General features: G+C 43.1%; 1 protein-coding gene and 1 pseudogene across 10 annotated transcripts in view; one reads left to right on the top strand and one right to left on the bottom strand.

Annotated features, from left to right (window-relative positions):
• The window catches only part of LOC123381008, a 789,636-nt gene that overhangs the window by 111,550 nt on the left and 655,717 nt on the right, over nucleotides 1–22,369 (top strand). For 2 of the 10 annotated variants that reach the window (XR_006587510.1, XR_006587501.1), the window contains exon 4: nucleotides 12,500–12,878. The exons of 6 other annotated variants lie outside the window; for them this stretch is intronic. The gene's annotated coding sequence lies outside the window, so the exon portion shown is untranslated. Of the gene's footprint in view, nucleotides 1–3,508; nucleotides 5,761–12,499; nucleotides 12,879–22,369 lie in introns of those variants that run through there. 2 more of the 10 variants (XR_006587507.1, XR_006587496.1) reach the window with 1 other exon arrangement.
• Nucleotides 13,352–14,222, bottom strand: LOC101083712 (annotated as a pseudogene).

Here is a 22,369-nt window from a genome sequence, read left to right as displayed (position 1 = left end):
AGAGAGAGGGAGACACAGAATCGGAAGCAGGCTCCAGGCTCCGAGCCATCAGCCCAGAGCCCGACGCGGGGCTCGAACTCATGGACCGCGAGATTGTGACCTGGCTGAAGTCAGACACTTAACCGACTGCGCCTCCCAGGCGCCCCTGTTCTTTAGCTTTGAAATAAAAAAAAAGGTACTAGGATCAATAAGGTGTGGCTATCATTTTATTTTGGCCTTTGACTCCAGGATCTTTTTTTTTTTTTTTTTTTTTTTGACTCCATTTGGCCCTTAGCAGGCAGCTAGTTGGGGTTTTCTCACATGAATATACAGCAGGAAAAGCAGTAAAGGAGATGATGACTCTGCAAGGGAGCAATTATAACGATGAACAATGGAATCTAAATTAGACTAAGCGAAAAGTAAAGACAGCAGGGGAGTAATGGATAATGCAATAATGGAGGAAGTCAATGCATTGGAGGTCTCGATGAGGATAAATAATAGTCTTATTGGGGGTGCTGAAGTAAACTGACTAGAAGAGAGAAGGACCTGAAAGAACTGAAAAAGATTCTGTGGTGGTTCAGTTTCATTTAAGGAATGCCTACAGTATGGGGGGCAGTGCTGGAATGGAGTGGGGGATGGTATGGAGGTCAGGTTGCTGATCAGCAAGCTAGGTTTGGGGGTAGGTTATCCACTGTGATGTTAGATTGGCCAAGAGGATGCCAGAGGTGGAAGGGCAGATGCTGCTTTTGGGAGTCTAGAATGAGTGCAGGGTTGACTTGGTGGCCAGTAGATGATAAATTTGTGAAAGGTGGATGGGTGACAAGGAGTGTCTCTGAGTAAGATGGGGGAGGACTGTTTGGAAGCACAGTGAAGGGGGTAAGGAGGACTCCTACCATCCTCTCACTGAGAGGTAAATTGAAAAGGCCTCAGCAACTGCTTGGGAAGGCTTAGGGTAGACAGTAGTGTCAGGGATAGCCAGGTTAGAGAGGAAGAGGGAAGGGGACGAGTTCAGAGAGCAATGGGGGAATTTTCTGGCCAAAGGCCATGTGTTCCAGAGGATGTAGTGGAAAGGTAGGGTGGATTAGAGTGGAGGAGGGTGCCCAGATTAATACTAGGGTGATGAATGACCAAGAAAATTTTGAGTAGTTACTCAGGTAAATAGGTGTGGCTCTTCTCATGGGCATGCCACCTGTGCAGTCACACAGGGGCCCATGTTTAAAAGGGTTCTATGCTTTGTGTAAGGTTCTGCGGCTGTTATCTTAAATTTTATAATGCACTTTTTTTTTAATGTTGATTGTTGAGCGTGCATGTGCGCGAGCAGGGTAGGGGGAAGGAGGGAGGGATACACACACACACTCTCTCCCCCTCCCCCTGCCCCCCTCCCCCCTCCCCCCTCCCCCTCTCTCCCTCTCCCCCTCTCTCCCTCTCCCCCTCTCTCCCTCTCCCCCTCTCCCCCCAAAGCAGGCTCCAGGCTCTGAGCTGTCACACAGAGCTCAACACAGGGTTCAAACTCACCAACTGTGAGATCATGACCTGAGCCGAGGTCAGACACTTAACCAACTGAGCCACCCAGGTGCCTCTGATGTCTTTTGAACAAGGAGCCCTACATTTTCATTTTGCTAAGAGACCCATGAATTGAGTTTTGTAGTTGGTCTTGGGATGGGGTTTAGGTATGACCATCTCTTGGAGGACCATGTAGTCCCCATACTGTATTTGGTACTGTGAGTGTGCTGGGCTGACTGGTCAAGATTTTGCCAGATCTTTCTTCCTTTCCCAGCAGTGCTGGTGTAAACTGTTTTGTCAATCAGCTGTCCCAAGGCTCAGCACCACTTCCTTCCCACACATCTCCTGCTTATGTCTCTTATGCTAACTTTGTGAGTAGTTGGTGAGAAAAGGAATGAGCCATCAACTTTTCTTCAACCCAGACAGTTCTATAGGAAGCATTATAGAAGTTCCTAACTTGAGAGTATCCTTACTTCCTCTGTTTCCACTACTGATTACAAATTTTCCTCTAATTTTATGAACTTTGGTTTTTCAATGAGAATGGGGCAGGAGGTGCAATGAGGAAGAAAAAGTTATGTGTCCAAATTGTCATTAAAAGAGAAGGCTTTACTTTCTCGATAAGTTATTTCTTAACTCTTTTTAAAGTATCTGGGCATATATCCTTATCTGCCAAGTCCTCTTTGCTCCAAGAGATGCTTGTATCATTAGATGTAGCTGATGACTCTAGAATTTAATTTTGGGAAGTTGCCAGTACTCGTTGTTGCTCAACTATTAATGCAATAAAAGAGAACTATTCACTATACAAAAATGAATTTAGGGTTGGCCTAGCAGCAACTGATGTAGTATCAATGGGTTACTTCCTTCTGGAAAGAAACTTTTTATTCTCTTCCCTCTATGTAAACTGTTGCCTCTGTTGACTACAGATACTTACAAATACCAACATCATCAATTTACTGCTGTATTTCACATTGTGTGAGGGGGGAAAATCTCAACTAGCAGAGATTAGTTTCTGTGCATTCAAAATGAGATCTAAATAAGCAAGACCTACAAGGGGAATGACCTTATTTATCCTGGTCATTCTTCACCTTTTATCTCCACCTAAGGAGGGATGAAAATCGAATACTTTTTGCCTTCTAACCTGCCGTGTGGCCTGTGTAGCCTGTGACAGTTACGTATGGGAGGAGGAGGAGGAGGATTCATGGGAGCTTTTGAATGTCATTGGCTCAGCCAAATACAGGGCTTTCTCTTCACTTCAGAAGAGTACAGATTTCTAATGAAGATGGTTACAGAATTAGCCTATCACTGGAATTTATTACACACTTACTGTTACTTGTCAGCTCCCTACTTTTGCCACTTGAGATGAAATGACAATGCTGTGGGGCTTATTTTCTATTTCTCATATGCAGAAGCTGACACACATTAAGGATGTTGTGAGCGCAACCACACCTTGGGCTGTTGCATTGAAGTCGTTGACAGAACCAAGCATGCCTAGAAATAAAAAGCATGTGTTTTTCCAATCCTCTAGTTTCATACTCTGGACCATGCTGTGTGGAACCATAAAGATCTAGTTCTACAATGAAAATGGATGCTGAAATAAGGTCTAACTGGAGGTCCTCTGGTCATTTGGGGCAAGGTGCATGCTTGGGCTGGTGTCCATTTGGACACCAGTGGGGAGAAGACTTGGCCTTTTAAAGGACTCATGTTTGATGCATTCTGCCCTACTGGATTCCCTGTTTGTCTCTAGTCCAATTCCTAGGTATGTTCTGATGCTTTTATTCTCAGCCTGCTGGTGGGAAGTAACCTGTGTGAGCACATGTGCGCGCATGAAGCCTGAAAATAAGAGTTAAGATACTTAGCTTTTGGCAGATTAGCACTTCAACTACAGGTGTTAAAATTGTCATTCTCCAGCAAAAGGGTAAATCCCAACCTGTATATTAACCTTTTAGTTTTTCCTTTGTGGATAAATACTGAAAGGAAAAAAAAATGTGTTTTGACTTTCTTAAAATCTTGTTTCCTGTCTCCACAGATTATGTGTACTCCCTTACCTCTTCTGTCCAGCTCTGCCTGATCTGAAGTTTTGGAACCATATTTATATTGCTGTGATGATCTTCCAGCAGCTTGTCTTTGACTCAGATGCACAACAGGAGTGCATCTGGGCATGTCAGGGATGGTAGTATCATGCCAGTGACCTTTGATCCATCTGGGCTTGGAGTTGGCTGAGAGCCTTGGATTTGAGGGGCAAGTGTGATATATTTTTTTTTTTAACAACATTTATTTTTGAGAGAGACACAGAGAATGAGCGGGAGAGGAACAGAGAGAGAGGGAGACACAGAATCCAAAGCAGGCTCCAGGCTCTGAACAGTCAGCACAGAGCCTGATGCAGGGCTCAAACTCAAGATCACGACCTGAGCTGAGGTCAGACCCTTAACCATCGGAGCCACCCAGGGGCCCCTGCAAGTGTGATTTTCTAGTAAAATACCTGGCTTTAATACATACAGGGAAGTTGGCCAAATTGGTGGAGATTCCACTTGCTTTCCAAAGAGAGGTTATATCTCGACAACATCCACTTCCCCCTAAAGCTTGGACTCTTTAGTATTATGGGATGTCTACCCATATAAAAGATAGAACTTGTGCTTTCTGTATGTTTTTTCTAAGCAACACACTAATGGTCTCTTGTTCTGCTTTCCTTAACTATCCGTATGTACAGAATATACTTTGAGGGCTAGAAGTTCAGAGACTAAGAAACCCACTGTGACCTTAGATAATAGGCATGTGAAATACTGATTACCAACACAGTAAAAGTCATTATATCATGATAGGTAAAGGGTATCTGAGAACATCTTCCAGAAGACAGTAATATCTTTGAGAGAATTTGGAGAGTAGGTATGAATTTTCCCCACTAAGAAGGCAGGAGAAATGGGTCTTGAGGAAGGAAGAGGGTTATGTGAAAGGGTTTGGCTTGGTTGGGAAGGTGTGGTTGGGCTCACATAGCACGAGGGTGTGGAGGTAACAGGAGGAAGTGAAGTTGAAAAAATGTGTGGCCGGTTTGAAGGCCGTAAACCTTAAAAGCAAAAATGGTCTATAGAGTCTGAAATTTATCCTATTAGTTTATGGGAGGCATCAGAAGTTTTAAATAGGAGTGCCATGGGCAGGTTTTTATTTTAGGATAAAAATTAATGATGTATAGAGGGTGGACTGAGCTGAATGGGAATGGGGAGGGACTAGGGAGCAGGAGCCCCTAGCTGAGGATATGTTAGTAGTCTAGCCCAAATATCTTAGGTGTCTGTGATGAGAATAAGGAGTAATCTGTTCATTGACATTGTGGAGATTGAATTGGTGGAACTTGGTTACTGTATAGGTGGTGGGATTAGGAAAAGAGCAAAGTGCTAGCAACAGTCCCCCGGTTTCTAGTTTGGACAACTGAGGGGATAATGGTACCCTTTACTAAGGCAAAGAACACAGGAAAAGGGGTAAGTTTGTCAAAGGGATGAGGGGAGGATAGGAACATGATCTGTTGGAGGCACTGCCTTCTTTAGCACTGATAACATTGAATGAAGAACCAGTTTATTTCAAGGTGATGCCAGTGGAGAGATCTCCCTTCTTTCACACTGAACTTCAAAGTTCACTAGGACACTGCTATGTAGACAGCTGTGTCATCCTTGAATTCTCTGTGCAAGCAAAATCAGTCAACAGCATCAGATCTGTGAGTGGCAGAAAGGAGGTGTTTGCAGCTCAGGCTGAATGGCAAGCCAGAGCTGTCGTTAATGCAATGTGACCGTGATATCAGGCCAAAGCTTACTGTTAATTTCAGCATTGTCCCCCAGTATTCATAAAAGCTACCTACAGCAGCTTGTAAGTCCAAGCTGAATGTGCAGAGCCATTATGTGGACTCTCCCCTGATGATGATTTGCACTCCTTGGTAGCCTGGCATTGCCACTGGTGATTAGAACACTGACGATGTCCTAGCCAAAATGTTCTCCTGGGGGAGAGTTGGTCTGCACCTGTCGGGTGAATAGATGTGGTGAGCAAGGCAGACAGATATGGGCTGGCTGGCCAAACACTGAACAGCTAGAATAGAAACTCTAAAACTTTGTAGAACCAGGACATGGCATGAAGGAGAAAAAGGTTTCCTGCTAAATACAAACTCCTGTGTTATGTAAGTCCTCTCAATGGAAAATACTTGCTAACTCTTCTAAGTGCTTACAGTGCATGCAGGCAGCAAAATTCCAGGGTTGGTGAACTGCTCTGATAGTGTCTTCAACCATTTGTTAAGGGTCAGGGAACCTAAAGAGAAAGTAACAGAAAAGTTACCCTGTGTCCCTTATGACAAATCATTAAGCAAGATTCTGGAGGGTTATCCTTCGGTTGGTAGGTCTTACTGGCTGTCAGTGAAAAAATCAGAAGTGGAAAGGAATATGCATGAATGGTAGACCAGGCTTCCTGCTCTGGAACACAGAAGCCCACCAGCTGTGATCCGTGGCATCCCTTTCCTCTGCACGTATCAGCATCAATGCATCAAGGCTTTGCAGTTGTCCAGCCCAGGGCCAGTACAGCCCATCAGCTTTTATCTGTATTATCTGTGTAAGGAGAAAATTACTAAGCACAAATCCAATTGAAGGCAGGAGTAATTAATGGGGAACATGCACAGATAAATAAGCTATTTAAATGTATGGCTACAAATCCCCTGGTCTGCCCATTCACAGGGGCCCAGCAACAGAGCCCCCTCAGATGTTCCAGAACTGGCTGCCAGGGAGATATCTGAGTGTAAAACCCCAGAGGGGATGTCAGGAAATATTAATGAAATGCCTTCATGAAGAGTTTGTGAGGCTGGTGGAAGGTCTTCCTGGCTGCTCTCCTCACACGGGCAGAATGCTGGGACTCAGAGTGCAGCATTCAATTCTCTTCAGTCCTCCAGGTGGAGTTCAGTTTTGCCAGAGAGGCAGAGCACTTAGTAAACAGAACGTGAGCATTAGTGGAGTTTGGATTCTTGGCTTTTTAGTTGCCTGAGGAGTCTCTGAACAGACTGTCCCTCTTCCTGGGTGTCAGGGAAAAGTAGAACAAAGCAGGCTCAGAAATGTAACATTCCTCTTCCCCAGAGACAATGTTTAAGGTAATGTCCTAATATTTCATGACTTAAAAGGTTTGTAGGGATCTTTGACTTGGAATAAAAGTTGGAAGGAAACTAGGAAATAGGTTTGGCTAGACTAGCTGTGAGACCATGATTACAACTGCTGTACCAGTTTCCTGGCTGAGCATATCTCTTTCCTCTATACCTTCACTTTACTCCTCCTTTCCCACCCCTCATACCTTTTAAAGTCTGTATTTTTAACTGACTGAGCTCCTGAATAACATACCACTCATTGGCTCTTCTCTTCAAGTCAATTGTGTGTAAGTCATGCCATGGGTTAACTGGTACTGTTTGTGGTCTCCATAAAGCCTTCCAGTATTGTTACAGATGACTAATTATCTGATTGGCTCCTTTGTACTTACTAGATTGAATAATTTGGTGCCCACAAGAGACAAAACAGGGCTTCTATCTAAGTTCTGCCTTACCAGCTTTACAGCTGTCAGGAAATGTTGCCTGTTATAAACACATCTAAAAGTACATATTTACTTTCCTTCACTGTAAACCTTCTGTGGCCCAAATACATCAGACACTTTACAGTATCTTCATCAAGAGTTGACTAAGGAACGTATATTTTGCTGTGTCTGAGTTCTTCCAAGAGTTTAAGATTAATTACTGTGTGAATTCCAGCTCTGAGAATGGATTCCAGTGTTGTAGTTTCAAGGACAGATATTACCAGACAATTATGCTACGATTATATGGTAGTTGATTTTCAGTTTTCAAGGTCAGGATTAATAGAATAATTATAGTGCAAACACAACATTGGCATTTTTAACCTTTTTTTTTTTTTCCTACTGAAAGAGAAAATCATTTTCTCCTGAGCTTGCTGAGCCAGCTCTCTTTGTGCAAAGGCTCCCTCGTGTTATCAGTCATTGCCGGAAATGGGAGAGCTGGCTGCTAGACCAGAGCAGGCTTGACTACCCACTGTCAGAAATGGGGCAGCTATTAGCCTGGGGATAGCACACTTTTGCTTGAGGAGTTCAGATTGATAGCACAAAGAACTTACATAGGAAAAGAAGAGGGGACTCAGGACCAAGTGGGGCAGTACATCTTTTGGATGAGAAATTTTGCCACATTTGCAATTAAGGCTAGGATAGTTAGGTCTTCCAAGAAGGCAGTGCTAAGATTGAGGTTTCTCACTTACTTATAGTGAGGGTCTGCAAACTATGCCCCATGGTCCAAATCCTGGTAGCTACTTGGTTTTTAAAGTAAAATTTAGTTTTATTGGACTATAGCCAACCTCATTCATCTACATATTGGCTATAGCTGTTTTCATGCTACCCGGACAGAATTGAGTAATTCCAACAGACACCTTATAGCCTGCAAAGCCTAAGATATTACTATCTTGTCCTTTACAGAAAAAGTTTGCTGACTTCCTGCCTTACCTTGTTTCATTCCCAAGTTGTAAATATCATGGGGGAGGGAAATGTTGATGGGTTTCAGGTAGAATTAACAGTTCAGATGAAACTTCACCCTGCTAGAATACAAATTTTGTGAACAATAGTCAAAATTTAAGACTCCTTGAGCTTAAGTTTCCAGTGAAATGGGCCAGCTGTCTTGGGTGGAATACCTAGGGATCCACCCTTTTAACAAACTGAGCTTTTTGAATCACATACCAAAGCTATTTTAGAACTTTGTTATATGGTGGTAATGCAGCATGTTACCGAAAGCATACTTTTGGAAAAGCCTACTTTTTCCTCCAGCATTTCTACATGCACCCAGTTTCTACTTCCAGAAGCCCCAGTATACTTTGGTTATTCTCAATTTGCCACAAATCCAACTTCTACTTGTCTGGCTTCTAAGCATTGTGTACATAGGGTACAGGTGTGGGGAGGGAATGCTCTGGGGCATCCATCTTGGGAAAGCATGTTGTGTGTCTTCCTGAAATACTCTGGTCACTTGGTTCTCAAACCCCTTGTTGATAAGCAGATCTAATTGCAGACAGTTTGTATTCATATGTCCCTGTTCTTCCCCTAGGACTGTAAGAAGCATTTAAGAGTTTAAGCAGAGAAAAGAGTATTAAGATGTCACTAAAAGGAACTACAAAACTTTTTCTTTAATTTAAAAGATAGAATATACAGTGGGTGTTTGAAGTTCCAACTGTCAAAATTTGAGAGGTTACCTTTTCATGATTAAAAGTTAATTAGCAGAGCACCTGGGTGGCTCACTGGGTTGAGTGTATCCGATTCTTGGTTTTAGGTCAGGTCATGATCTCGTGGTTTGTGGGGTCGAGCCCTGCATGTGGCTGCATGTTGTCAGAGCTTGGAATGCTCTCCCTCCCTCCCTGTTCTTCCCCAACTCGCATGTGCTCTCAAAATAAATAACAAAGAGTCAATATAGGATTATATCATCTGCTAATAGTTCATTTTCTTTACTGATCTGGATTCATTTTTCTTGCCTAATTGCTTTGGCTAGGATTTCCAGTACTATTTTGAATAGAAGTGACAGGAGTGAGCTTTCTTGCCTTGTACCCAGTCATAAGGGAAAAACTTTGAATTTTTCATGATTGAGTATGATGTTAGCTGTGGGCTTGTCATACATAGCTTTTTAAAAAAAATATGTTGTGGTATATTACTTTGACACCTAGTTTTCTGAGCATTATTTATCATGATAGGGTGTTGAATTTTGTCAAGTGTTTTTTTGTGTACTGAGAAGATCATGTGTTTTTTAGCCTTCATTCTGTTAGTGTGGTGCACTACAATGACTTGCATATAGACTGCAAAGCCTTAAAATATTTATTTGAATAAAATGGCAGGGCATAAAATCAACATATAAAAATCAGTTGTGTTTCTATACACTAATAATGAACCACCCCAAAAGGAAATGAACAGTTCCATTTATAATAGCATCAAAAATTAAAATAGCAATAAACCTAACCAAAGAGGTAAAAGACTTCTGTACCAAAAACTACATTGGGGGCATCTGTGTAGCTCAGTTAAATGTCAGCTCAGGTCATGGTCTCACAATTTTAAGCTTGAGCCCCACATTGGGCTCTGTGCTGATGGCTCAGAGCCTGGAGCCTGCTTCAGATTCTGTGTCTCCATCTCTCTCTGCCCCTCTACCACCCACACTCTGTTTCTCAAAGATGAATGTTAAAAGAATAAAAACTACAAAGTATGCTGAAAATTATAAAAAGATTAAAAAGAAATCCTACAAAAGTAATAAAACTAAAGGAGATGCAAATAAAAATAATAAAAGGAGATGAAAATAAATGGAAAATGTTTTCATGGATTAGAAGAATTAATATTGTGAATTATCTTCTGAGTTATCTTGTTTCCTGAGGTGCCAGCTGGGCTCAGGCCCTAGAGGTAGAAGCAGACCTTCAGCATTCTCCCATTGTTGCTATGGCAGCTCCAGTGTCAGGTTCAGCTTGACTTGATACACAGCTGGCTGCTCGGAGGGTGGAGTGATACAACTTGGGAGAAAGTTAATCATCCTTGGGGGTAGCTGTAACCAGTAAGAACATTCAACAGAAGATGGCAAGGAGTCAGCCAATAAATTAATGCTCCTTCTTCCTGAAGGATGTTCCAAGACACAGTGAGTCTACAGGCTTTCCAAAGATGTGTCAAATGACTAGGAACCAGCTGGGTTTTCTTACTTCCCACACTTCGTGACAAGTTCCTAAGTTTTTATTATATCATCATTTTTCCTTATAGAGGTATAAGATCTCTTACACAAAGAACATTTGCGATTAAAATGTTGGTAATACAGGATACAACTTTTACATAACGGTGAGGAAGTTGAGGGCGAGAAATGAGGTAAAGTAGGGCCAATGAGCCTACCAAAGGCAGAGCCCGGCTTATGTCTAGGTCGTGTTAATCCAAGCCTGCAGTTTCTGTTACAGCACAACCGTGCTCCTTTCTATTCTATATAGGGTGTGCACAATGTAGTATCATATAAAGCAATAGCAGCAAACTTTGTCTGCAAAGGGCCATCTAATGTCTTTGGTTGTTGGAACTATTCAACTCTGCCTTTTTGGTACAAAAGCAGCCATAGACTATTCATAAACATAGCTATGTTCAGGACCCACTACATGGTATGTAGGGCCCAGTACACTATCAAGACTTGTGGCTCTGTGTTGAAGAATTTAAAAAAGTCTACAGTGGCCCATTAAACTAAATATGGGGCCCTAAGTGTGGTTCCTCAGTGACTGCAGGTTGCGTGCTCATGAGGTCAGCCTTGGCTGTATTTCCAGTAAAACTTGACTAAAACAGGTGATGGCTGGGTCTGGCCCATGGGCCAGTTTGCTGATGTCAGCTATAAAGAATGACATAGTAACATGTATCTTTGCTTGACCCAAGAGGGTTGTGAGTGGGTGCATGCTATGGATTTACCTATTCAGCCATCCTTAAACTTCTCCATATTTAGGCTGAGAGTCCATATACTGATACTTGATCTAGGATTGTCCCTTGGAGAGGGGTGGCCCTGGCCCCAGAAGCTAACAGGTCAGTAGCAATGGGTTCTGACCTAAGCACTTCTCATGCTGTTCCTTCCCATTTACCTCTGGGAAGACAAAACAGGCCTTTTTGTTTGTTCTTTTTTAACTCCAGTTAACTTTGTGTTGACTCTTCCTGTTAGTGTCCTTGACTTCTGAAACACCTTCAAAGACCACCTTGGAAATAAACGCAGGGATCCTTTCAGAAGCCTGTCAGCCTTTGATTAGCTCTTGTTGACTTTCTAAGAACATGTCTTATCCCTTCTCTTGAGTTTTCAGGGAGGCCTTTGTAGTGTGTGGAATATATATTTGTATGTGCTTTGCTTCCCCAAATCAGAACTAGTCTCCTGGTGAGTTCCTGGACTTGGCCTGCTGGTTTTCATCACAGCCTGCTTTGGTCTCTGTCACTGGCCTAATGACTCAGGAGCCTCAGCCTTTTTGGGTACTGATGCTTTTCCAGGTAGTTACAGAATTAAAACAAAAAAACTCCATGGTACCATTAGAAGGAGTGCTACCTAGAGAAAGGATTTGGTCTGTATAACTGGAATAGACACCTGACTCTTCCTGTTCCTTCTCTTTGGGATTTGTTTTTACATTTGAAGCCGAAAATGGATTCATATGATGTGAGAACAATGAACTGAGCAATTATGCATTCTACAAGAAGCTCCAAATTCCCGTGACCCCTAGGTGGCTTAGTCAGTTAAGTGTCGACTCTTGGTTTCAGCTCAGGTCACGATCTTGCGGTTTCGTTGAGTTCAAGCTCCGTATTGGGCTCTACACTGAAAGTGTGGAGTCTGCTTGGGATTCTTTTTTCACCTCTCTCTGCCCCTGCCCCCTTCATGCTATCTTTGTCTCAAATACAAAGTACTTAGCTGTAACAGAGATCATCTCTGGCCTGGGTGGGTCTATGCCTGCCTGTGAGAATGACCTCGGAGCTTGTCTTCTCCGAGCATGATTTTCTTAAAAACCAAACATGATAAATGTGGAATGTTGTAGCTGCCTTTGCTGCTGTGGGGGACTGTGCCTGTGAGTTGGCATGCAGGCCTCAGCCTAGGTGAGTAGAAAGATGGGTGAGAAACTGAGGCTGCGGCTCTGTGTCAAGGTAACTTCTACACAGCTTTTAGCCATTGTCTGGGGCAATGGTACTTGTGTCACGTAAATAAGACGTGAAGATAGCTGCTGGGCCTTTTTTTTTTTTTTTTTTTTAAATGTAATACTGTTTAACTTCAAAAACATTTCAGCATTCTAAACATACAAAAAAATAACAGAACGTTGCAAATTGTATTTAGTACAGCAGGTTCTTGAACTCTCATTGATGCAGTGGCTCTTCGCTTTGCTGACAATGAAGGGTTCTACGGTTTGTTTCAAAAACAGTTTAAAACTACCGCGCTTAACTAAAAAAAGATCCAAATACTTCTCGTGCCAGCTGACCCCCCCCCCCCCCCCCTTTTCCACAGCTAAGAATGCCAGCAGAATGCTAGGTCACTATATACAGAAACAAGACAACCTGAAGCTAAACAGATGCCCACTGCAGTGTCCACAGTCCCAGCCTCACAGTGCACGCCCTGAGCTACAGCCCCTCCAAAAGGCATCTTCCCCACAGCCTCAAGCCTCGCAAGGAGCATCAATCAAGATCTTGTCTTGGTGGTTGTCCTTTTTTTTTTTTTTTAAACAAACTATAGATATGTACAGTTGAACTCAGGATTTCTAGCCAATAACCATAGAGTTAACACCACGTTACAAATTCAAAAAAGAAAATGCCAGAAACATCTTCATTTAAAAAAAAATTTTTTTTCAACGTTTATTTATTTTTGGAACAGAGAGAGACAGAGCATGAACGGGCGGGGGGGGGGGGGTGGTCAGAGAGAGGGAGACACAGAATCCGAAACAGGCTCCAGGCTCTGAGCCATCAAACCAGAGCCTGACGCGGGGCTCGAACTCACGGACCGGACCGCGAGATAGTGACCTGGCTGAAGTTGGACGCTTAACCGACTGCGCCACCCAGGCGCCCCTAGAAACATCTTTAAATGCCTTGTCTGTGCACAGAGTGAGGAGAACACGAGAGCCTTTTCATTTTAAAAATGTTTGGAAATATGTACACCTTTGATACAATTTCAGGGTGCTCCAGACCCCCATGGCCGCTTCACGTAAACCACTGACAATTTCTAGAGCACTTTGAAGAGACAACAATATGACCACGACCCAATTGTGTAATTAAACCTAACAAGGGCAACAGACACGCCTCAAATAAGAGAGGTGTCAATGACGGCGCTTCCTACTCTAAGGTATTCACAAGGAGACAGTTTGTTTTATTCCTCTTCCTCCTCCTCTTCCTCCTCTTCCTCCTCCTCTTCCTCTTCCTCCTCTTCCTCCTCTTCGCCCTCGCCCCCCGCCCTCCTCCCCGCCCCCGCCCTCCTCCCCGCCCCCGCCCCCGCCCTCCTCCCCGCCCTCGCCCTCCTCCCCGCCCTCGCCCTCCTCCCCGCCCTCGCCCTCCTCCCCGCCCTCGCCCTCCTCCCCGCCCTCGCCCTCGCCCTCCTCCCCGCCCTCGCCCTCCTCCCCGCCCTCGCCCTCGCCCTCCTCCCCGCCCTCGCCCTCCTCCCCGCCCTCGCCCTCCTCCCCGCCCTCGCCCTCCTCCCCGCCCTCGCCCTCTCCTTCCTCCCCCCGGGCAACTTTGGCAGGACACTTTGTGCCATCAAACTTTCCTTTAGACTTCTAGTCAGCGACATCCTTCTCATACTTATCCTTCAGCTTTGCTGCCTTGTTGTAAGGCTGCTTTTCACTGTCACTTAAATTATTCCACATCTCGCCAGCTTCTTTGCCACATCTCGAGATACCAGGGTTTGTAGATTTGATCTTGGGGTGGAATTCTGAACAGAACAGGAAGAATCCAGATGGTGGCCTTTTGGGGGCATTAGGGTCCTTCTTCTTCTTGCCTTCCTTAGCTGGTCCATAATCCTTCATTTCCTGATCACAGCACACTCTGTCTGCCTTTGCCATTTCATCAAATTTAGACTTCTCTTTCCCAGACATTGTCTTCCACCTCTCAGAGCACTTCTTGGAAAATTCTGCAAAATTGACAGGGACCTCTGGGTTTTTCTTATGTTCTTCTCTGCATGTCTGCACAAAGAAGGTATAAGCAGACATCTTGCCCTTTGGTTTCTTGGGATCACCTTTAGCCATCCTGACTGTATTGTTTGCTAGTCTGGGCAGCCTGCTGGGCCTTCTTCCAGTGAGTTGAAGATGAGTATCTGCTGCATTTCTTGTCCTGCGTCCTTCGATCAACTTTCCAGTTTAGTGTTTGGTGAAAGCCCATCGTGTCTCCCGGGTCTGATGGTCAACCCGAACCCATAACAACCACTGTGCTGGATGTCATGCTGTCCACCTTCAGATTCAGCATCAGACAGTGGTTCAGACCTTGGGATTTGAATCTGATGACTGGGTTCAAATCCTGGCTCTACCACTAACTTGCTGTATCCCACTGGGGAGATGATTTAACCTGTGTGCCCCAAATAATAATAATAATATAGTACCTACCTGCTAGATTGTGAGGATAGAACAGGTTAGTACATGATGGGTCATAGAGAAATGACTGGCACAGATTGGGGCCAATAGGGCTGTGCTCAGTGAGTATTAGTTACTATGGCTTTTACTGAGAATAACCTCTTCATTGTTATGCAGCTTTTCATGTCAAGAATACCTTCATTGCTGTTGCACATAAATGAAAATTTGGCTCGATATTATAATATTGGCTCACTCATTTAAGAGAAGGACCTAATTATTCTATATTTTGCTGCTGACTTCTGTATCATAATTTACCCAGAACCAGTAAATCACTTTAATTTTCAATGTTTATTCCATAGCCATTTTCTTCAATTCTATCTTTCAGTATTCTATTCCAGCTGACCTATGTGATAGTTATTCAAGAAATCAAATATTCCTCTTAATATTTTCTTCTCTCACAATTTGAGTGGATAGTCTAGTTCAATCTGTTTTTCTTTAGCTCTAATGCTATTTATTGCTTCTAATTCTTTGAGTTTTATGGTTTATGATACTGTTTTTAGTTCTTAGTTACCTGATAATGCATAATTGTATATAACTTTCTAAAAAAAAGTTATTTTTGATAGATCCATTTCAGGTGTTGGGCTTCTTCACTTTCCCTTTTTTGATCATCATTATTCCTAAATAAAACTTTGTGGTCAGTGTTTTCATTTCTGTTTACTCATATTTCCTCATGATTATTTTGCACATGATCAGACTAGAAGTGATGGGACATTGGAATAAGTGCATTGTCTCTTAGCTATGGTCAGAGTGGGCTTCCCAAGTTTGATATAATTCCTACTATCTGGAAATATTAAAGAGTGGAGGGGGACTCCTGGCAGAGTAATTCTCTTGGATTTGGGGTTGGAAAAGACACTGGAGGTTGTCCTACAATTTGCTTAAACTACTATACTTAGATCTCTCCTGAGAAGCTGATTGACTTCTGTCAAGCTGATGAGTGGGAGAAAATCACTTCCATCCCACCCCAGCCATGCAGGCTCTGGCAGAGGGAACCAGAGGTAGAACATCAGGCTGGATTGGGGGCATCTCCAATGAAGGATTATATGAAGGATTATAACTGGCTATCAGGTTATAGGTATGATTAATGCAAGTGGCCATCAACCTGCTTTGCCTCCCTGTTGAGACAGAAACCCTGCAGCCATGGCTGCCTGGGTCTGACTGGGAATCCAGGTAATAGAGCCAATATCTGCGTGAACACTCAGCAAGAGCACAAAGAAATAGCTCTGAATTCCAGGGGAAATGTGCAGAGCTGTGACAAAGTACATTTGCAAGCCAATCTGTGAGCTGGATTAGAGCTGTTACTACACCTGTACCCTGCCTAGACACTCTGGATATGGAGGACGTAAATACCTTCTGGCTGCTGCTTGGTAGCTCTGGTGTTTTCTGTGGTGGACTGCTTCTTGTTTCCTGAGGCTTTTTAATTCGAATGAGACTGGGTTGAGGGTAGAGAGACAGGACTCACTCAAGATTACTCATAGGGTTCAGACAGATTTCATTTGCCTGCATTTGTAGGCACACATCAGGAGGGGAGCAGGCCAGAGTGGGCCATGCACTATATATTTGCCTTCCTATCTGCAGAGCCCGTGGGAGGAGGAACCTTTTACATCTATAACTCACTACAGGAAAACCTGTTCGTTTTAGGGATGAATAGCAGGCTTAATGAGTAGGCTCTCCATCCCTGTCTTCCAGGAAGAGTGGGGTCATCCATGTCCCCAGTCTTTGTTTCACAAATCAGAGCTCTGACTCGATAGCAGGTCAGCACAACTGCCTTGCCTGGGTACTTGTTCAATCAGGTACAGAGCTGGCTACTAGGGTAATGCAAATCAGGGGAGAAGGCAGCACACGGGGGTAAGTGGGTGGCAGTGGGAATGGCCTGGAGAATTTAGTGGGCATCAATGCCTAGCTTGTCTTTGAGAAAAGGGCTAAATGGACTCCAGGTTGTCTGGGAAAAGATGCATGCACCCTTTAGGGTGCATTGAGAGGAGGAGGCAGGAAATGTGAGTAGTCCTGCCAGTCATGCTGGGAGAGGGACACCTGGAGACAGGCTTGGAAGATAGAAACGAGAAGAGCACCAATGAGATTGGTGATCAGCCTTTCTAAACTAAGTCCTCAGGGGACATTCACTTGGAACCTTCTTGTCCCTTCTCAGTATGCTGAGCTGATGGTTTCAAAGAATGTCATTGAAGCCATCATCATGACAGTGTGTCATAACATCCCCCTACGGTTTCCTTTAATGTACATGTTTCTGCATATGTGGCAAATAGGCTTTGAGGTATAGAGTTAAGCTTTTAGCATATGAGAATAAAAGTGTTTTTTTTTTTTTTTTCTTAGAGATCGCTCTGTTTTAGGGGAAGTGTATCAGAGACCTCTGACAACAAAACAAAAATGATCATATCAATAATAAAAGCTTACATACCATTGATCCTTGGTCAACATGGAATTAAACTGCACGGGTCCACCTTATATGTAGATTTTTTTCAATAAGTACAGTATTGTCCGTGTATTTTCTCTTATGATTTGCATAACATTTTTTTTTTTTTAGCTTTTAAGAATTTGTATATAATACAATATACAGAAATTAGCTGTTATTGGCAAGTCTTCTGATCAACAGTAGGCTATTAGTAGTAGGATTTGGGGAAGTCAAAAGTTCTACATGGATTTTCAGCTGCATGGGGTTCAGTGCCCTTAACCCCCCTGCATTATTCTATGGTTCTTCCTATCAGCCATGTGCTCTAAGCACTTTGAACTCCTGTAATCTTCACAACTAGATGTTCCTGTTATCCCTTTTCTTATCTGTGGGGTCCCTGTTTTATATCTGATGCCCAGAAAAGTTAAGCAACTTGTCCAAGTCCACAGACTATCTGGGGGAAAGAGAATTTGAAGTGAGACAGTCTTTCTTTAGAGTCTCTGTTCTAGGGGCACCTGGGTGGCTCGGTTAAGTGTCCGACTTCACCTCAGGTCATGATCTCACGGTCTGAATTTGAGCTTTCAGATTCTGTGTCTCCCCCTCTCTCTGACCCTCCCCTGTTCATTCTGTCTCTCTCTGTCTCAAAAATAAACATTAAAAAAAATTTGAGTATCTGTTCTTTAAAAAAAATTTTTTTTTTTTTTGCATTTATTTCTTTTTGAGAGAGAGAGAGACAGAGCATGAGCAGGGGAGGAGCAGAGTGAGAGGGAGACACAGAATCAGAAGCAGGATCCAGACTCCAAGCTGTCAGCATAGAGCCCAACGTGGGGCTCGAACCCACAAACTGTGAGATCATGACCTGAGCCGAAGTCGGATGCTCAACCAACTGAGCCACCCAAGCGCCCCTGGAGTCTGTGTTTTAACCACTGGGTAGTGCTTCCTTTCCTGCTCCTGACTGAGTCTTATGTAGGTCATGTGACCTTAATGGTGTCCTCTGTAAAATGAGGACCCTCAAACTGACCCCAGGGGTTTTGAAAGGATTTATTCATGGAATGCACGTAGTCCAATCAGCACCTGGTACACAGTAGGTTGGAATGTTCCACCATCCCTTTTGCGTCCTCCTTTAGAGGACAGTGCACAATTTGTGCTTCATGGTGCCTAAAAGAAGGCGAAACGCAGTCAAAAGCAAGCATCTCCTGTGTGTAGAAACTGGGCAAATAATTAAAAAAATAAACTGGGCAATTAAATTATTCTTGTGGTAAAATATACATAGTATTTATCATTTAACCATTTCTTAAATACTTTTTTTAATATTGATTTTTTGAGAGAGAGCAGGGGAAGGGCAGAGAGAGACAGACACAGAATCCGAAGCAGGCTCCAGGCTCTGTGCTAGCGGCACAGAGCCCGATACGGGGTTCAAACTTAGGAATTGTGAGATCATGACCTGGGCTGAGGTCAGACCCTCAACCGACTGAGCCACCCAGGCGCCCCACCATTTTAACCATTTTTAAGTGTACAGTTCAGTGGCATTAAGTACATTCACACTGTTTAGCTATCACCACCGCCCATCAGCAGAACGCTTTCATTTTGGGGAACTGGTATTGTATACTGACTAAGCAATAACCCCGTGGTTGCCTGCCCCTAACCCCTGGAAACTGTCATTCTATCTTCTGTATGAATTTGACTAATCTGAGTACCTTGTATGAGTGGAATAATACATCATTTGTCCTTTTGTGACTGGCTTATTTCACTTAGCATAACGTCTTCAAGATTCATCTATGTTGTGGCATGTGTCAGAATTTCCTTCCTTTTCAAAGTTGAATAATATTCCATTGTGTGTATATTATATATCACATTTTGTAATGTGTGATATTTTCATTCATATGCCAATGGTGGGCACTTAGGTTGCTTTTACCTTTGGACTGAATAATGCTGCTATGGACGTGAGCATACAACTAGCTGTTTGGGTCCCTGCTTTCACATTTTTGGGTATATACCTTGAAGTGGAATTCCTGGATCATACTGCAATTCTCTTTACAACTTTTGGGGAGCCACCATACTGGTTTTCATAATGGCTTCACCATTTTACATTCCTATAAGCAGTCCACAAGGCTTCCAGTTTCTCTGCATCCTTGCCAACACTGAAACGGCAATTTTAATGATTACTAAGAACACCTGAGATAGATTTCCCTCTTCATCTAGGGGAAAGGAAAGGAAGCCAGCAGACTGAGTGTGTATCGTGATAATTCCATTTGTGATAAAAGCCTCTAGCAAGTAGACTGTTGCTGTAGAGGCTTGCTGACAAGCTGAGGCAGTTGCTAACTCAAAGGGGGAGTGAACATGGAGCTATGGTGGGAAGACCAGGGCTCTGTCCCTTCTTGGTGCCGTGCATGGTAAAACCATGCACATTCCCTTCTCTCTTGGGGCTTCTGTTTCCTTGTTGGTAAACGGAGCTTGGGCTATAGGGTATCTATGACCACTTCCTACTTGGAAAGTCTGTTGTTTCCATGAGACACCTAAAGCTGGGGGTTCTTTAGAGTCATTGGGTTTGGATTCTGGACTCACTGGAGATCTGAGTCACACAGTAGCTGTCAGGCCTAACTATGAGACCACAGGGAGTTTGGGGTGATGATAGATGGGTGAGTGCACACCCTTTCTCTGGTGGTGGGGGGGTATCTTTTCCCTGAATGGAACTGACTGCCTCCTTGTGGGAATGTTGACCCAATGTTGGGTGGATCTCCTGATTTCTCAAGAAAAGCCAGAACGCCATGGTTTTAAAGGGGATTTTTCCAAATTTTAAATACTGGTGATTAACGCGAAACTTTAAAAACACCATAAGAACCTAACAAAATATTCTCAGACCAGATTTGACATAAAGCTCACTGTTGACACCTCCTGGTCTCAGGCAGCAAGCTGCAAACATTGGTGTAGGGACCACCCAGGCTGGACTGCGAAGAGGCCTCCCTGACCACTGATGTTCTTCTCAGACAAACCCACGATTCCTGTCAGATCTCCAGGCTGTGTGGCGCACACATCCAGTGGATGCTGAGGGAGGAACCGTAACAGTGCCCTTTTGTGGTCCTCATTGTGTTCTCCCCTCTTTGTCAGGAAAAGCCAGAAAGAAGATGTAGCCAGTCACATGGAGGTTCTGGTGTTTTGGCATGTTTCATGCTCTTTAGAATATTCCAAATTGAGTCAAATAGCACCATGTGTGTCCTCAATTTTGATACTACACCTACTGATATTTTGTTTATATACCTAGGTGTTGTGACAACAAATATGGTAAAGTCAGAATGCTGGCAGTAGTTGACATTCCACTCGCACTTTCTACAGCATCATTAGAGACCCCCAGGCTGATAAAGTTGTTAGCATTTGCCTGGTATAAATGTTTTCTGTGTCTTTAACAAACTGTCTTTTTCCCCCCCTTATTATGCTTTCCAATGATTAGACTCATTCTTGCCATCTTATTTTGTTTTCTGTTACTCTTTCTCCTGCTCCCCTTTACTCCCCTGAATTGATCAAGCATTCTTTGTTTTTTTTTTCCTCTTTTGGGGTTTTGTCCTTCAGAATCTTTACCTCTACCCCCAGCATACTTTGATTTCCCACTTCTCCTACATAGCCCCACATTTTGTTTTGAGATTGTCTCGCTTCTTAAAAAAATTGGAATCAAGGGCTACTTAGACTTAACTACAAGTCTTAGTGATGCCTTATTTCTTGCATTTAATTTTCTTATTTGTAACGTTTTTCTAGTATATACTCCATTCTCTCAAAGGTGTTCAGTGAGATAAATTTTTGAGTCCTTGTATGTCCATACATGTTTATATTATTTTCCCCTCTTGAATATTTGGCTGGAGATAGGATTTTAGGTTCAAAATAATTTTCCTCAAAGTTTTGAGGATTTACCTTTTTGGTATCCAGTGTTTCCGACAAGAAGTATAATGCCATTCTGATTTTCATTCTACTGAGTAAAAAAAAATTGTGGAAGCTTTTGAGGATTTTCTGTGTATCCTTGGTGTTCTAAACCATCGCCATTGTGTTCTCGGTGTGCTTCTTGGTGAGAATCTTTAGTTTGAATGTAATGTTTTTTCAATCCTGAGAAATTTTTGATTACTTCATCCCCTTTGTTCTCTCTGCACTTTCCTTCCGCAACTTTTATTGAATTGTGACACTAGAAGTTTTAGGTATATTCCCCATGTTTCAGTAATCTCTGCCCAAACCACTAAAAAAATTTAGTGACTTAAAATGGCAACAACTTATGTTTCATAATTCTGGAGTTAATGAAGCTGTGATCCTGCTCTGTGAAGTGTTGGCTGGGGTCTTCAGAGCCTTTCCATGTGGCCCTTTTCTCCAACAAGGTAGCTTGGACTTCCTTACAACATGGCAGCTAGGTTTCAAGAGGGCATTCTAAGAGGATAGGCCCCTATTTGCATCAACCCTGATAATGTCCCATTGGACAATTGCAAGTCACACGGCCAAGCCTGAGTCAGTGTGTGAAAGTGCTCTACAAGGACCTAAATACTGAGAGGGTTTTCTGGAGGTGAGCAATGTCAATCAAAGTTGGGGTGCTGATAGCTCGTCTTCTGAGTGGAAGATTTTTGTTCAGAGATTTAATGCCTGCCTGAGAAACACTGCCCAGCTTCTCCTAGGGGTGCACATTTCTTGGTCTAGTCCTTGGGGACCATCCCTGTCACCTACTAACGGGTTCTGGTGGGGGATAGGAAGCTCTCACCTTCTTAGCATCCAAATTAATTTTCTCCCTGAGTGCTTTGTGGCCCTTCATTATTTTTTCTCTCAGCCCCTAAGTGTCCCAGTCTTGACCTGCATTGTTTTAGGCAGTGACTTTCTTCTTCTCCTTGGCTGTATCCTTCTCAGTCTTCTCCTTTCCTTTTCTTTCCCACTGGAGATGTGATGATGTCCTTTGAGAGTATAAATTAGGTTTTTTGCCAGAAATAGACTTACTTTATCTACTCCCCACCAAAGATGTTTCACTAAGTCTTTGATTTAAATAACCACCTTTTAATTACATTGAACAAATATTTGTTGAACGGCTTAATTAATGTACAAGACTTTATTGGTTGGGCTTAATGAAATCTTTTATTGGAAGCCTTAGTGTTGCAGGTACTCTGAGAGGTCACCTAGACTAGTGATTCTTAAACTTTGCTTAAAATCCATCGGTTTTTCATGGCACTTTTGATAAACCCCAATTTTCTTAGTATTGCATGAATGACCATCTGTGGTCTATACAGTGCTTAATTGTACGGTCTCCTACCTTTAATTCTTTCTTCTATATCAGCCAGTCTTCAGTTCTTCAAAAGTCAGCATACCCACACCTGTCTGTGTGTCTATTTTGGGCCTCTAGAAA

Source organism: Felis catus, chromosome D2, assembly GCF_018350175.1.
Source record: "Felis catus isolate Fca126 chromosome D2, F.catus_Fca126_mat1.0, whole genome shotgun sequence".
NCBI lineage: Eukaryota > Metazoa > Chordata > Mammalia > Carnivora > Felidae > Felis > Felis catus.
The sequence above is the reverse complement of the archived record's forward strand: the minus strand, read 5'-3'. Positions and strand labels throughout refer to the sequence as shown.